The sequence below is a fragment of the Anas platyrhynchos genome, chromosome 23, assembly GCF_047663525.1.
Source record: "Anas platyrhynchos isolate ZD024472 breed Pekin duck chromosome 23, IASCAAS_PekinDuck_T2T, whole genome shotgun sequence".
Classification (NCBI taxonomy): domain Eukaryota; kingdom Metazoa; phylum Chordata; class Aves; order Anseriformes; family Anatidae; genus Anas; species Anas platyrhynchos.
In genome coordinates, this window is record NC_092609.1 from 3,196,409 (window position 1) to 3,212,810 (window position 16,402).

Sequence of the window (16,402 nt, forward strand, 5' to 3'; positions counted from 1 at the left end):
CAAAGAGACAAGACAGAAGAAGAGAGACATTAACCCAGGTTCCCATTACATCGCCCAGTCCTTTGGGCAATTCACAGGTGTAGAAATTGCATCCTCTTTTTTTTTTCCCCCATACATTGTTAGCAGTATCTGTACACATAAGGAAATCATTGATCTGATTCACTTCATCTCCATCTGCATCTCTATACAGCTCTTTAAGTACCACGCAGGTTAATTATTCCACCCCATGGCATATGCAATATTTCCTCCCTTCTACAAATTATTTGGCAAGCGTGAAAGTAAATATATGAAGATGTTCTCTGAGACATCCTACAGCTCATCCTGTTCTAGAGAGATATAGGAAACCCATTTCAAGAACATTAACAGATCCGAATAATTCAGTTTATTCCTGTTGATCTCTGTGAGCTAGAGTGTCTAGAAAAATGCACTGCCTCATACATTAAGCTAATAGGGAAATTTTTCTTGTTATTTAGAAGAAATTGTCAACTAAATGAATATGAAGGCTTGAGAAACTTATCAGAAGCCTCAAAAATAGTTGGTTTCCTCAGTTCATTCTTCTACCTCTGTATTTTGGCATGACTCTATTAGATCTGTCACCGTTTAAGAGTCATGGTTAAATGGAGGAGGACTTTGGAAGGAGGAGTTTGGAAATTGAATCATATATCTCCAGAATTAAGCTAAACAACGCTGAGAAATTCTTCAAGTTGCAGAGGGAAAAAAGATGGAAGCTCTTTTCTCTACAAGAAATGCAAACTTTACAGACAGTAAGAGACAGCTGGCAGTAATCTATTCCAACAGTGTTTTGAGGAGGCATATGTTTATGGCAAAGTAATTTCAAGGCATCACAGAGGATAATCATAGGAGCTATTTTAGTCTCTAATACTTCACAATCTCCATCACCCCAGGAGCCATTAATATATCTGAGTTGTAAACTGTTCTCCAAGTTCCTCTCACTGTTTCTCTCAAACCCGTGAGCGGAATGACTTTGAATGGAGTCGAGTTAAAAGTTTAGTGTTGGGGATTGTACAAGGCAAAAGAAGTGAACATGTCTTAACTTGGAAGAGCAGAAGAAAGAGATATTGAAGAGACATTTGTGTTACACCAAAGCCTTTTTAGTACGAAGAGATTTAAATAAACATAAATGCACTTTAGGGTTCTTTAATGCTGCCAGCATGAGAACCGGGCCCTCTTATTGTACGATGGCTTAAAAGGTTTTAATATAAGTGGAGAAGCTGCACTGAGAGGCAGAGTACACTCGACCAGATAGAAAAGGAAGTTATTTTTCTCCCCTCCTACTTCAAACAAAGGTCAGTCATCCAGTCCTCTCCAATTTTCCATTTTGCTCTGCTTTAGACTTTTCTAGCCACCTCCACCCCCTCGCCAGGCAGGCCTGATTTGCTTTTTTTGCGTCTGACCTGAAACATGCCAAAGCTAACAAACATCCTTTCCCATTGACTTCAGCAACTGCTGTGTGACGTCCTTCAAATACGGTTCTGATCTCCGTCCTGCTGCCTTCGCATCGATACGAGTTCATTCACTGCAGAGGGGTTCTGGTAATGATGCTGTTGGAGAACAAGAACTAAATCAAGGCATCGGTGACAAATGATGAAAATGAAAAAATAAACTTTGGTGTCAAAGATCACTGCAGCGGGGTGTTGCGCAAATATTCTCACAAAAATCAAAGCATAAAGGGAACAAGGAAAATAAACTATCCAGCAGTTGTCCCAGCACTTTCAGGCCCTGGTTACTGCGATCCCATGAACAACAGTGAACTGAAAATATTCGCTAGCATCTCTTTGAACGGTTTAACCAGGTTCAACTATGATGTCCCACTGGCGTGTGATTTCTAGTGTGAAGGAAATCTACTCTATCACCAACAGGTATTTTATTTTACTTTGCTGACCTCGGTGCAGCAGCGTGAAGGCATTTCTTATCTGCAGAAATTCCCAGGAGAAGTTAGGGACACAAACAGCGGGAGGCTGAGCAGCAGCAGGGGCAGGGGAGCAGCATGCTCTTCCCATGTCCCGTTGGTGGTTTTGATGACAAGTCTTTGGCATCGTAGGATGGTTGCTGAAGCCAAGAGACCATGGGCAAACTTCAGTCATTTCTATTTTTGTGGTTTGTAGGGTTTTTTAACAATTTCTTGCTCCCTTTTCTGATAGTGCAAAGCCGCGGCACCTTTGTAGTTGGATCTTTCCTTGTTGGCTTTCCAGAAGAATTCGTTGCTCAGACCTAAGTTCTTATAAGGCTATGGGCTGCCGTTATTTACCATAAAGTGAGCAGAAGTATACCTAATACCCCCACTCCCCTGGCTGTTTTGGCATCAAGGGAGCTGTAGATTAACTTTGAGTCCCGTTGGCTGCTTGACAGTAAAATCCTCAAGAATTAACTTCTTCAATAAATGGGAAAATAATTCAGTACGATCTAGGAATGCCTTGGCATTGCAATATAAGATTTAATAGTAATTCCTTGCACTTTCTGTTCTCCGGATGAGAGATGCTTTATAAATATAAGGGGACATTTATTTCAGAGGAGCTCAGCTTGCTGGGTGCAAAGCATGTCTAAGACTGGAGGACTCTGGCTGAATGTTTCTGTTCCTCCTGGGGCAAGTACAGTCTCAGAGATTCCCCTGTTCTCAGCTCCACATTATTTCCATTTTGCTAACACTCGTTTTGTTAGGTTGATTCACCTGATTGTAGAGCCATGCTTTAAAACTGAGTCAGCTCTGTTTTGTTGTTTCAAAGGTGGAGGCTATGCTGGGCTAGAGGCAGAGTGGAAACCAGATCTTCTTCCAGAGGAAGAGCAGCACATAAAAGCAGCCAAGGGGGTAAGAGGTTGCATGATATGCCAGAAATCTATATGACATTTAGATACTTAACTGGTAAAGCGAGGTGGAGGCTTTCAAAGACACAGCTTAGCTTTGAAGGGATTTTGCAGAGCACCTTGGCATATGAGGTGCCTAAATTCCCATTGAACCTCATCTTGGGGCATTAAGCATCTGACAACCCCTTTCTTTTGTAAATACACCCTCCAAAGGTTCCAAATGTATCCCCTATTTTATTTTCTCTAGGTTTATGTGATTTTTTCCTGCATGCACCTACCACATTTATCTCGGTCTGAGGCAGCTAGGTGTGCCTTGCCTGTTGCAAGGCCAGTGGTGTGAGCAACACGAACGCTAAAGAAAATGAATTCATTACCAGCAACTGACAGAGAAAAATGCCAGTCTGCTGGATGGCACTGGTGGTAGCTTTTATTTGCTTTCCAAACATATTTGCACAAAAGCGCTTTGCCAAGAAAGACAGTAAAAAGGCAAAAGAGAGAGAGAGTGTTAAATATAGAATGTATTTCTGCATTGTGCTAATAGCATCATGAGGACGTGGGCCATCCAGGCAACAGCACCAGTCCGTGACGATCTCTGAGCTGAAGCATGTGATACGGACAGCACGGTCTTAAAGCAGTGGCTACAGCAAAAGGTTTGTGACCAGCCAGTTGACAGGGTTGATGTGTTCAAGGAGTGGGTTATGAATATATGATTTCACAACAGCTACGTTCCTAAAAATCAAAGCCTGTACATGCTCATTTGAAAGGGGACGTCAGCTGCATAAACTCCCTTGTTCCTCCAGAACCCTGCTGACTGCTCAGGGTGTGTAGCTTTTCCTTGTTATGCAGCTGGACAAAAAGCAGAGCAGGGCAATGAAATGGTTTGTCACTGTTATGGATGCAGAGGACTGAGAAGGGTGCCCCAAAGACATGCTAAAGCTACGCGTCCGTCTGCCTATGCAGAATTTCTTCTCTGTGATAGATTTCCTTGTTCAATTCCAGCTGGTTTGAGCATCGGGGACCTTGAATCCTTTGGGAATTGTGAACAGAAGGCACCTGACAACTGCATTAATACTTATGCTGGAAGAGGTCTGCTGGTCTTTTAATACATGTAGTGTTTCTTATATCTGCATGCGGCAGGTTATTTGTAGCAGGGATTTAACCCTGGATCTTTTTATGTAAAGAACAAGGCTTTATGTCTGCGGTAAAAGGTTGAGCTGTTGGTTTATACCCCCTCAGAGATGTCGGTCACTAGAGGGAGACAGAATCATGCTCTGCAAGTACAGACTGCCACTTCCAGCACTGCCAGCCCTCACCACGAGCTGTTGTTAGCAGTAGGTTGTGAAAAATGTTCACATTATTACATTAACAAAACAGTTTCGTTGACAGTGATTGAGCCAATCTGTTCAGCCCTGACAGTGAGAAATCTCTTCTCTGCCTGCAAGAGCAATTTGTGTAATTATACATGTGTCAACGAAATGAGGTAAGGAATAAATCAGTGTCAGGGCACTAAACCACAGCCCATTTCTTCCATGAACCTAGCTGAAGTCTCTTCTTGTATCAACATCCTTTACATTTATTCAGCTTGGTATCTTTTAGCCCTCAAATCTCCTGCTTTTTCCACAGAGGGTTAACATCGTTTTTTTTTTTTTTTCGCTCCAAAAAGCAATTTTCCCTCAGTTACTGAAAACTAATCACCTCCCCCTGCTCCAGTCAGAATATTGTTGCCTGATGCAGCATTGCCAGGCTCCAGGACAGCAGCAGGATGGAGAGCTGAGAACTGTTGCACCCTTAACCCCCTTTGACCAAGGCAGGTTAACAGCAGCAGGGGCAGCTGTCATTATGCTCAGACATCCTGCAAGTCCTTATTTCTGCAGGCAAAGAGCCAGTGGGCTCCAGACAGTTATTATTCTTATATTTAAGTAGTGTTCAAGGTTTAATGTTCTTGGAACAAGCAACTACTGGAAGATGCAGGCTTATGGAGACCGCAGCTTGGCAACACCTCTGTAAATAGCCCTTTTCTCCTCCTCACCTTCCTTTAGGTGTCTGTGTCATGCCGATAGTGAGTATTGCCAGGGCTGAAAAGCCCTTTTAATTACAAACTCTTAGCCAGGACTGGCGTGTCTTTCTTATAAGATCTAGCAATGGACCCTGATTTAATTTGGTGTCTCTGGTTTCTCCTGTATGGAGAATAACTGTAAAACTGCCATAACAATTGCAGTAGTAATGCTCCAATTATTGTGCAGCTCCAAACAATCATCACCGCGGGGTTTTAGAGGCAGCTCTGGTACAGACCATAATCATTTTTAAGAAATAGCGTTTGATTCTGTGATATGATAGTCAATGGAAGGCTTCCCGGCTATTTTCATGAGGTCTGATCAAGTCTTTTTCCAAGACCATTTGAGCGCCACTTAAAAATATATTGAACAAATGCTGCAATTTCCACCTTGTGCTTAATTCCCACTGAATGCAGGGTTTCACGCCTAACTTGCCTGCGATAAAAACCACCAGTGGGATCCTCTCATACAACACCAAAATTCAGGTGTTTCTTTCCGAATGATTTTGCAGAGCAGAATGTTTTATTTTTAAAGTTTTTTTTTTTTTCGCTTAGGTAAATGGGTATCTTGCGAATGACAGCGCTTGCTTTCTGCAAACCAAGAGCTGGTGTGTTAAATCGAGATGCTCTCCTCCCCTTCGGACCCAAACAGTAAAACTGCGGGCTGCTTCCCATGCTTGCTTCAGTGAGGATGCAGAATCTCCCCCTGCTGGCTAGGAGAGATGTTGGCTGCTCAGCTCAGGGGGAATTTCTGCTGGCAGCCAGGAGGTTCTGCACCTGCCTGGTGGCGGCTTCCACCCTCCTGCAAACAGGCAGAGAGCCTCGTGTGAGGATTTCTTATAGGCAAAAAACCAGGCTGCATGGCTGAAACCATTTATATGGGTGATTTAGCAGCAGGTATGGAACAGGACAGCAAACTTCAGCCTGTACAAACCTCCGAAGCGTGTCAGCCAAGCACGGCTGAGAATTTCCAACCTGTCCCTTTCCTGCATGCTCACAGAGGAGGAAAGCACACCAAAGGTAGAGGCTCGCTTCTCCCAGTGCTATAGCTATAAGAAAAGAATAATCAAGTAATCCAGCTAAGAACCGATCTGTAAGAGAATTGTAAGAATGCAAAGGCTATTTCTAGTCGAGGAAGGGGCAAAAATACTCGTGACCCATTGGGGGACTTCAGAAGGAAATTCTGTGCCTCATCACAAAAGATCAGCAAGGCCATTTAGGAGGATGGAGGGGAAAAAAAAGGGAGGCATTTAGAGAAATAAACATTCTGCATTATAATCATGAGTTTGGTTCTTTTAAAATAAACAAAACAAATAAACAACTGAAGTTCAAAATCCAAGCGTTTAGGAAAGGACTTCTTTTCCCCAGGCTCTGGATTTCCACAACCGAACACTGCTGCTCCTTTCACCTTCCCCTGGGGCATGTGCTCCAGCAGCTGCAGGTTTGGGCAGGGTGCTGAGTTGCTCTCCTGGCAATATTTGCCATCCTGCTCACTTGCTGTAGGTAAAACCCTCCTTGGTACTAAAGACCAGCAGAAGTGCTCTGCTCCTTCCTCTTCCAAGTAAGTCCGTGGTGGACTCACTCGTCTGCATGTAGGCTGAGGTCTGCCCCGAGACAGCACACAAAGGGTGGGAAACACGTTCCTCTGGGTGTCACTTTTAACCCAAAACGTGTTTGAACCTGAAAACAGGACCTGTGTGGCTGCTCAGGGTCTGTCTGAGCAGCTGCTGTGCCAGCCTGTGCTTGGCCTGAGCAGACGTGGCCTGAGGCCAGCAGCACAAAGCACGGTGTCCTGCTCAAGTTTTGGAGGTCCCCTTAACAACCATATCCTAAACTAGGGGGCTTAATGTTTGTAATGAAAAAAAAAAAAAAAAAAACAACAAAAACTTCAAACAAATCTATAATTTCTTTATCTCTTTTATCTCTTTTTGTTTGTACTGTGCTGAGATGGATGAAGAGGAGCTGTGTGGGCAAGACTTTTGAGACTGCAACTGCTCTGGTTGTCTGCAGACAAAGTACAGCGTGGCACTCACAAGACTTGAATAAAATTTTTTAGTAGTGACACTGAGGGCTTTTGACCAAAATAGTAAAAGCTCAAAGGCCTCCATGGAGCAGGCAGTGATATTTCCACCTCAAGGGCTATCCAAACTCAAGAACAGGCCTAATATACTGAGCAGTGTCTGAGTGGGTAGCGCATTCAACTCTTTTTTTATGTCTGCTTCTTTCCTTAGCAAGCTGGAAATGGGTGAAACAAACTCTATTTGGGCTGGTACGTTATGGAAATGCTGGAGCTGTGATACACAGAAGTAACCCCATGCTCCTGCACTGACCTCAGCCTCAGACTTTTGCAGTTGATTTGCAGAAACTTGCCAAAATAAAGCAGAAATCTTAGGAATTGCTGGACAGGCAGACTTGCTTAATGAAACCAAAAGAAATAGAGAGTCTAGGAGTAAAGAAGGCCAAATTACAAAGAACCTGAATCCACTGAAATGTATGCAATTCATTTCAGTGGGAGCAGAAGTTGGCTCAAAATAGACTTGATTAATTAACAATAATGATATTTTGGCACACTCCTCCCAGGCCACAGAGGAGCAGTCTATGCAATTACCGCTGCAAAATCATCATAAATATTTGGCTGCATTGGCTCTATTAAATAAAAAGTCTATAGGAAGCTAATGGCTGGGGTGAAGCCTTTATGCAGAGGACGGCTCGTGATTAAGCACCGGAGCGGCACGGAGAAAACCGTGACTTCACAGAAGTCCATGGCAAAGTTCCCACGGACCTCAGTAGGGTGAGATTTCACTTTGGATGACTGTCTGCGAAGACAGGAACATTTGCCTAATGCTAGCGTTGTGCCAACATGCTACCAGCTCCGTGAACAAACTGGCATCTGTTCCAGCTAGCCCAGACCTTTAGCTGAGAGCATCTGCTACCTTATGAACTGAATTCCTAAATCCCTCCGGGCCTGGGCCTGATTGAAATGCTGCCAGTGCGTGACACGGCTTTAATGTGAAGCCTGCAGATAGTTTGGGGAAACGGCAAAATGAAAGGGAAAAGGATAAGGAGTACTGGACTGGAAGTGATGGAAGAGGGCAGAACTTCTGGCTGCTTTACGGATGGGTTTGGTTTCCCTTGTGAAACGACTTGCTAAAGGTTAGGAAAGAAAGCTATTAATAGGTTTCTCAATAATATAGACCATTTCTGGGCTTAGGATCAAACCAATGTCTAGGATTAGAACTGACAAATTACGTATATCTTGCTGATACTCTGTTCCTTAGAATGAACATACACGTTATGGTTTCATTGAACAGGACAAGACTGGTACTTTAGACCGAGAGAAAGCAGAACTTCCACCTTACTGCCCTTGACCCAGCTTGCTTTGAGAGAATGAAACCCAGAGCACCTCAGACACATTTACAGAGGACCTCGAGACACATTTACCTCGCCCTGCTGTTTCCCCAAACCCAGGTTAGTTCCCCTGCCAGCGTCTCCTCCAGCAGGCTTTGCACTGCTCAGTGCCTGGCTCAGCTTCTACAGCAGTAATTTCAGTGGGATGGATGATGCTGTTACTCTGCATCGCTAAGATAAAGTCTCATTTATTTCCTCTCTCATTGGCACTGAGGGATAATTGAAACACAGTCTTACAGTTTGGCTCTTTATAAATAACAGCCAGAGTGGAGGATTTTGTCTTTTGAATTATAATTATGCTCATCTCTGAACTATATTTTATTAACCACGTTTTATTATCCTCCCATTGCATTGTAAGTGCAGTAGCAGGGAACTGCCAGCTACATTGTTTGCTGATTGACACGCGATTTTCTGCCGTGTGCTTAAACCAGGGAAAATGAGAAAGTGTCCAAAATTCCCAACACTAGCAGCTTTGAAATGCTGCTGGAATTCCTCACCGTAACCTGCTGACTGTGGTGTTGCTCTCTGATATGTTAACTGACTTTTGGGGAAATGCAGTATTAATTAATGTTTTGTCTACAGCGTTTGCACATTTGATAGTGGGACTTGTTTACTGTCAGACTGTGGCAAAAAATAAGGCAGAGAATCATGTCATAGGGCAAAATTCTGCATCATACCACTCGAGGGAAAGCAAAAGCAAAGGGGTTGAGACATTTAGGAAATTCAGAGGGTGCTAGCAAAGAAAACCACACGGCCCTTTGGAGGCTGTGAGGGTGGCAGGGAAGGAGGGTATTGGTGTGCTGGCCATTGGTATTGTTTTCAGTCTGAATGTGGAGTCAGCAGTGTCTTGACCACAGTTATTGCTGTACTGATTGATGAAAGAGCTCTCCACGTTATCCTTCAGCATAGGTTTACTGTCCGTTACAAACTATAACTAAACTTGCTGAGACAGTCAGCAGAAGAGGAGGAAAAGAAGGAAAAGCAGACCGACACGATGATAAAGCTGTTTGTTACAAGTTGTATTGATCCTTTCCACCTGAATTCCTACTTGTAACTTGCTCAAGCTCCCACCAAAGATGTTTATCCCATTAATGCATTTTTCTGTAATGCATACTACCCACTTATGGCAGCTGAGGACAATGAAAAGCTATGAACAGTGATGCATGGACCTGGACATTACAGCAAACTGATCACTAGTGACCACACTGCAAGCAGTGGCATTAAGTAGCCCCAGCAATACTTTTTGACCTGTGTTGTCCAAGAGGTTGCAATAAGCCCTGTGTTGACCTTGGTGTCCTCGATTGAAGAGGAAAGGCTTTTTGAGCCTGCTGCTTAGGCTGCAGACAAAAGCACACTGTTTGGGTGGGAATATCCTTGTTGGTCTGCACTGAACTAAAGGACATTTCACCCTACGTCCAACTGGCCTCTGGCTGTTAGTAGTGAGACGTGGGGCAGCCCATGCTTTTCAGTGCTGTCAGATGTGCATTTGGGGGAATTTCCAGGATCACACAAGGAAGTTCAGGTCCAAATGCTGCACGCTGAAGCCTTGTAGCAGGATTCTCCAACAGAAACACATTGGAGATGCATGGAGCCAAGCTGCTCTGAAGTGGAAGACAACTGTGAGGCTTCACTGCCATTAATGGATGTTCTCCCTCACTGCCAGATCCTGCAAGGGGTCGTGAAAGCCAGAGCAGACCTCAGTGAGGTTACAGAGCCAGAAGGCAAGTCAGGCTGTGGTTTAGAAATCCCTCACGTACTACTCCAATGGGATTTGGGAAAGGAAGCCAATATTTTAGAAGAAATAATTGATTAGATCTTGCTAACAGCGCTGTGAGATTTCACATAAAAATGCATTTTGAGGAGGATAACATCATCGAGACAGTCTTGGGTATTTCACTTATTGTTGTATTTACCCAAGAAGGGTGAAGACTTCCTAGCAAATTCTGCTGGGACTGTGAGGATTTGATATCTGGCATTTATATGCCTAAGCTATTCTCTCAGCGTTTAGACCTATGTATAAGCTCTCGTCAGGCTGATATGTCTTGCTCTGGATTCTAAAATGAGCAGGATCCTATTAGCAGTGGGAACTGGCTGTGATTGGCTACAGAATTGGAGATGTTCCAGTTGTGCTAATAATACTTTTTGCTTGGAGACGATAACAATCCAGTTATGTTAATTTTTCGCCTGGCGCATACAGTGTGTGATGTACAATAATGTCCATAAGTGTTTTTATGAGTGCTTAATGCACACACTTAAATTTCGCAAAGCAGCTGTCAGAATTAAATGCCTAACAAATCAGATGGTTAATCAGCATGTGAATGCGTGAGGGCTATGTCTGCGAACGAGTCATGCTATTTTTAAAACCCTAGGGAGCTCTGCCACCAGATGGCCTTTTTTTGAGCTCTAAGTATTCCTCAAAACAGTTTGTTTTTTGGCATTATACAATATCTGGTAACTTTTAACTACCTTTCTGAAATTGCTCGCTCCATCTCCCAGATACGCAGCTGACACCGGTGTCCTCACCCCAAAGGGAGCCCTCGTTTCATGCGATTTAAGCCTGGCTGTCCGATGACATTAGTGGCTTCAGGTGGCCACATATGGTGCTTTCACACATCTCTCAGAAGCCTGGGCTCTTCTCCTTCCTATGCCACCTCGCATGGGTTGTAACCAAGTCACCTGATATTTTAGGTGGGGATTAATCAAGACGGAGGAAGTTAAACCCAAGCCTGTGACTATTTAAAGATGCACACTCTACCATTTTTACGAGTTGGTTGCCTAGACAGAGTGAAGGTCTTGCATACCTTTGTGGGCCTGGGCATTAGTCAGCCAGTTCGTGAAAGCCAGCGTAAATTAACCACTTCACATCCTTGGGCTATTTGGAAAATCCTAAGTGGGCTTTTGCCATATGCAGTTCAAACATGATCTAGACCTGGTGCTCTGCTACATTAATCTGGAAATATATGTCATGTGAAGACCTATATTCATTTTCACCTGATCCAGAAGAAGACAGTGGGGACCTTTTTTGTTTTCAGTAGGCTTGATCCACTTACAGCATAAGCCTATGCTCTCTAATTTTAAGGGCATGTTTGATGATAGATGGTTGCCATCTTCTTAAAGCATTTTAAGCATTAATAAGAATACCCAAATAGGTTCTGATAGTTTTGCTAGTTAAATACCAACCAAGCAGAAGACATTGAGACATATTTTCAGGAGTAGCAAGGTGTGGGCACCTAATTGCCATTAAATCAACTAAATCAAATTCTTGAGGAAAAAAATGCCTAGACTGATCTTTTTGGAAGTTGCAGTAGATGTTTAAAAGGTTTTCTACTTTAAAATAAGTTCCTTAGTCTCAGAAATCACTGCCCAAGAGCTCAGTTGCATCATGCACCACCTTCATGATGTCTACTAAAACGTCTGCAGTGACTTTTCTATTGATGGGCAATGACTTGATAAGCCTCTAGCAAATTTCTTCAGGATTTCAGGAGCTATTCTGAAAAGGACAATAACATTTAATTGCACTAAAAAACTCTTGTCAAGAATTTTGAAATTTCTTAGGACCATTAATTAAGGTTGAAAGATAACATACCAGCACTACTATTACCACTTCATCCATGGCTAAACGTATGCAGAAAGAGGTGAAGAGCGCAGTTTGAGATGCTGGTGAACAAAATGTGCACTGAGGAGAAGACAATTCAGGAACATCAATATTATCAACAGAAAACTTGTTTTCCTAGCTTGATCAAAGTCTAGCGTCTCATCTCTCATCTGTTCAACACTCAAAAAACTTAATCCTATCAGCTATTTCTCTTTGCATTTAAATAATCAATGGGACAGGACTGCACATCTCATGTAAATATGATTAGCTCACATACTTTTAATTCTGGGATAGCAAAGAATTTTCCCCCTCCTTCCTTTATTTTTCTTCATTTCCCCTTTCGCCCACTGTGACTAGGAATACCATTTTTGTTGCTTGTGGTACATGGGTTCCCACGAAAAGTTTGGGTTTTGTGAGGCTGACATTTTCCAAGAGAAACCCATTCCATGAGAAAATCTCCAACCAGCCCTTTCTCTGACTACATCCAGGATGCCTTCTGTGGGCTCCGATCCAGCAGCAATCACACAAGTATCAACAAAACTCATGCCATGGACCTCACAAGGGAGATCCTGGCAGCAGAATCTGGCCCACTAAAGATGTTATTGGGTTTAGCAATTACTTTGCTCCTAGCTGTTTACAACTGGGTATCAGCAGTGTATACCACTCACATCACTGAATTAAGTTCTGATTCAGGACTATAGGGAATATTTATTATATCAATTTCTACCTTACTTGGGGGTGCTACAATCCTCACCCTGCATGGCCAGGGAAGATCGCCTGTTTTATTGTAAATCTCCCCTCTTCATGTGGATGCAGCCATTAAGAAGCCAATCCAGAAGCATAAAATGGAAAAGGTGTTATTATTATCATCATCATCATCATTATCATTATTATTATTATCATTATTATTTTACTGACAGCTCCTGCTAGCTTTTTTTCCCCTTGGGAACGTGTGGTCCGAGCTTTGATGCTCAGCTCCAATCGAAGAGCAGTGGGCTCCTTCGAAATGCTCCCGTAGATGACCCGGTTTCTTACAGAATGAAATCAATTAGTAATGAATTAGTAAGGTTGGTAGGACTTGGATCCGGCAGTGTTACTGCTGAATGCAGCCCTGTACACAAGTCACACTTAGGCAGCTCTTGCTTCCTGCATTTTGTAGCTAATTTGATGACTTTGTGAAAAGATAAAGGAATCAGGGCCTGTAGACATCTTTGGCTCATTCTTAACAATTTCAAATGGCTGAAATAACAGAGGAGAGGGAAGAATGCATAGTGATAAAAATGTTGCAGGGCTTTAGGAAGGCAATATTTCATCTCAATTGAATTAAGTGGGATGAATTTCAATTTGATATTTGTGGCACAACGTCTGACTTTATTGAAGGCAGCCTGCTCTATAAATTACATCGATTCTTTAGTTTCCCGGAACATGCTTTACTTTCTAATTGTGAGGGTGCGCTGTGGCAAAAGCAGATTTCAGTTTTCTCTTCATCAGCAGACACACAGATTACAGGAATAAAATAGGAGAAGAGCCAGAAATTCCCATCAGTGCATAGCAGATGCTTACCTGTGTATTTGCACAAAAATTCTCAGCACAAACTTCTGAAAAAGAAAAATTATGTATATGTAAAGTCTGTGTGAATGGTAGGAACTGTTGTTAAATTTCTCGTTTCTAAATTTTGTCTGAAAATATTCTACACTGCCTCACTATTGCATCAGAAAATGAAAAGCTGATATCAAAGCAGTATTCCTTTTCAGAGGTAACGTAAGGTAACGTATAGTTAACTACTTTTAACAGGCAAACATGCTTGGATTGATCTGTATTGTTTTTCCCTAAAGTCATTCACATTTTGGTTTCTTCTTCTGATTTTGGTGAGGATTCTTCTCCTGATGTGCAATATTCTTAGAGGGAGAGGAAGCTCTCATTCACATCTAGCAAGCTGCTCTCTGCAAATCAAAAAGGAACTTCCAATGAACTCAGATGATCAACTCAGACCTATTCACTTGGGCCACATTTTTGGCAAAGATACAGATATGAAGTAGACTTGAAGTATTTGGAAGTCGAAGTCAAGCACAAGCATAAGTGCTTTGCTGGACAGAGGCAGTTTAGGTATATGCAAAGAGCAAAGTTTAACAAAGACTGGAGTGACGCCACGCTACTGCATTAAAAATAGGAATCCTCTGCTTTCAAACATTTGCTTAGTTTTTCTTAGCACAGAATTGGAACAGGAAAAGAACAGTATTATCTATCAGTCATATGGCCCTCAACCTTCTGGAACAGCACATGTTGTGCACTATGTATATTTACCCATTAAAAAAGTCTGTAGATTCATTTTTTTTCTCTGACATGAAAAATGTTGATGGAAGCACTGAAGGATTAGACTGTCTCTGAGATTTGCTTGCTAAAGTAAACACGAGCCAATACTGTAACCAGATCACATACTTGTGGTGGAGCAAAGTGACTAATTTAATTTTCAGCCACACTGAGAAGAAGCAGAAAGTGCACCAGGAAATAGCCCGAGCTTTCTTTAGTGTGGGAATGAAAACACATGTGGGACAAAAGGGCCTGATGGGGTTTTTTGGCCTCGTTTTACCTGTCTTGGCCCTTGGGATACATCATCCAGAAAAATAGTTCAGAATGAGATTATAAGGGTTTGGCAGACAAATAATAAAATGGATTTCTATTTCTTTCTCAGAGGTTCACCAAGTAACTGCAGGAATATTACACTGTGCAGTGTTTGGTTTGTTTTCCAAGCTTTTCCTCTAGTCACTGCAGTTGATTTGGTTCTCTGCTCTCAGACACTGGTTGGAAAAAAAGAAAAGGAAGCAGTAACTGAACTGCAGTGCTACTGAGAGGCTGGCTCCAGCCTCTCCCAACTAGTCCAAGCAGGGAATCAATTATTTATCAGCTGTGATTGTAAGTACAGGACTTCGTGGGGTTGCTGTTATCACCAGTTCAGTTGTCACACCTAGCCTGGAGTCAGCTGCTAGGGGTGGGAGCGAGGTGGGGCCAGCAATACACACAGTGCTTTGCAGATCCTGCTGACTGAAGGTGACAAGTGGGCTCTGAAGACATCACTTACTCCACATGATTAGAAGTCAGCAGTAAACAGCAGTGCTGTGCATCAAGCGCTGCTTTACAAAGCAAACGCCTGCTTCACGGACCTGTGAGCAGCAAATTAGATTTGAGAGGTGGTTGACTTTTTTTTTTTTTTTGGCAAGATTGTGATCAGATTTTACAAATTAATCTCTCATAATTTCCACTTAATGTCATTCTTACTTTATTTTTGCTGCAGTAGTGTCTGGACAACCGAAATAGCCCACCACCCTGCCGTTGTACAAAGTGCTGAGCAAAAACCACTAAAACAAAGCACTATCCCACTTTTGTTTAAGAAGGGATGTTTTAAAACCAAAGCACCACGCTGTGGTCACACCCCCACCAAAATCTTTTCTATCCTTGGATGCAGTTGTGTCATATAGCAAGAATTTTTTGGAGTGCTAACATTTATCTGAGAAGACTCCTCAGAGGATGTTGTGTAAGAATTCGAGAGGCTTTTACCGACCTCAAACTTTCGTGCTGCTCGCAGAGTTCGTTGCAGCCCGGGGTTAGGCTGGGGGAAATGCACTCCATCTGTTTCTGAATCTTGACATTTTTTTCAGGTACTCAACATAAAGGCATTTGTCAAAGAAGACCTCAGTTTTCATCTCCCTGCTAGAAGCAGGAAGAGAGATCCAGGTGCCTGAAAATAAACCAGATTTTCCTGGTGTGGTTAGATGCAATGTTAGGTAAGGAGGAGAGAAAGAGCCGTGCTAGCCTGCAGCACCAACCTGTCTTTGCAACTCTCCTTCGTTAAACACGTGTGCTGTGGCACTTCCAGTCACGACCGGGGCTCCACTTTTGTGCCAACACACGGTAAGAGGCCCTTCCACCCGGATAACCTCAGCAGTTCAAGTGCAGGAAGGGAGAAGAAGAGCACTGTCGGTCCCATTGCACTGACTGAAGTGTGAAGAGCAGAAATGTCACATTTCTTGGCTGCGGCCGTCCAGGCAGCTTTCAGCAGAATCAAGAACACACGTCCCTTGAGCCCAAGCGTTTTTACTGTGAAGTCACAGGAGGTCAAGTTATAAAACATGCTCTTTTCCTCACCAGCAGGCCGTTCCCTCTTTCAGGCACATTTCTGCGTATACACTAAAGAGGATTTAACTGCACAAGGCAGAAAAGAAGTTTGATAATCATGAGAAATGGATGCTGAAAAGGCACTTACCAGCTTACTGTGCGTAAAGACAAGCATAACCACAAGTAAATGGGCTTAAAAATACAGACTGAGAGCACACAATGGATTTAAGGCAGATGGAAGATAATGTATTCTTTTTATAAAAATCTCTTTATACCTGTATACAATAACAAACACTTCTTCTCCCATAGCCCTCCCACTTGGACCAGGATCGCTGCCTACTTTTCTTTGTTCTCCCTGCATCACAGAGATGGCACGGAGAGGTCAGTTCTCTTTCCTAAAGCTGCCCAAC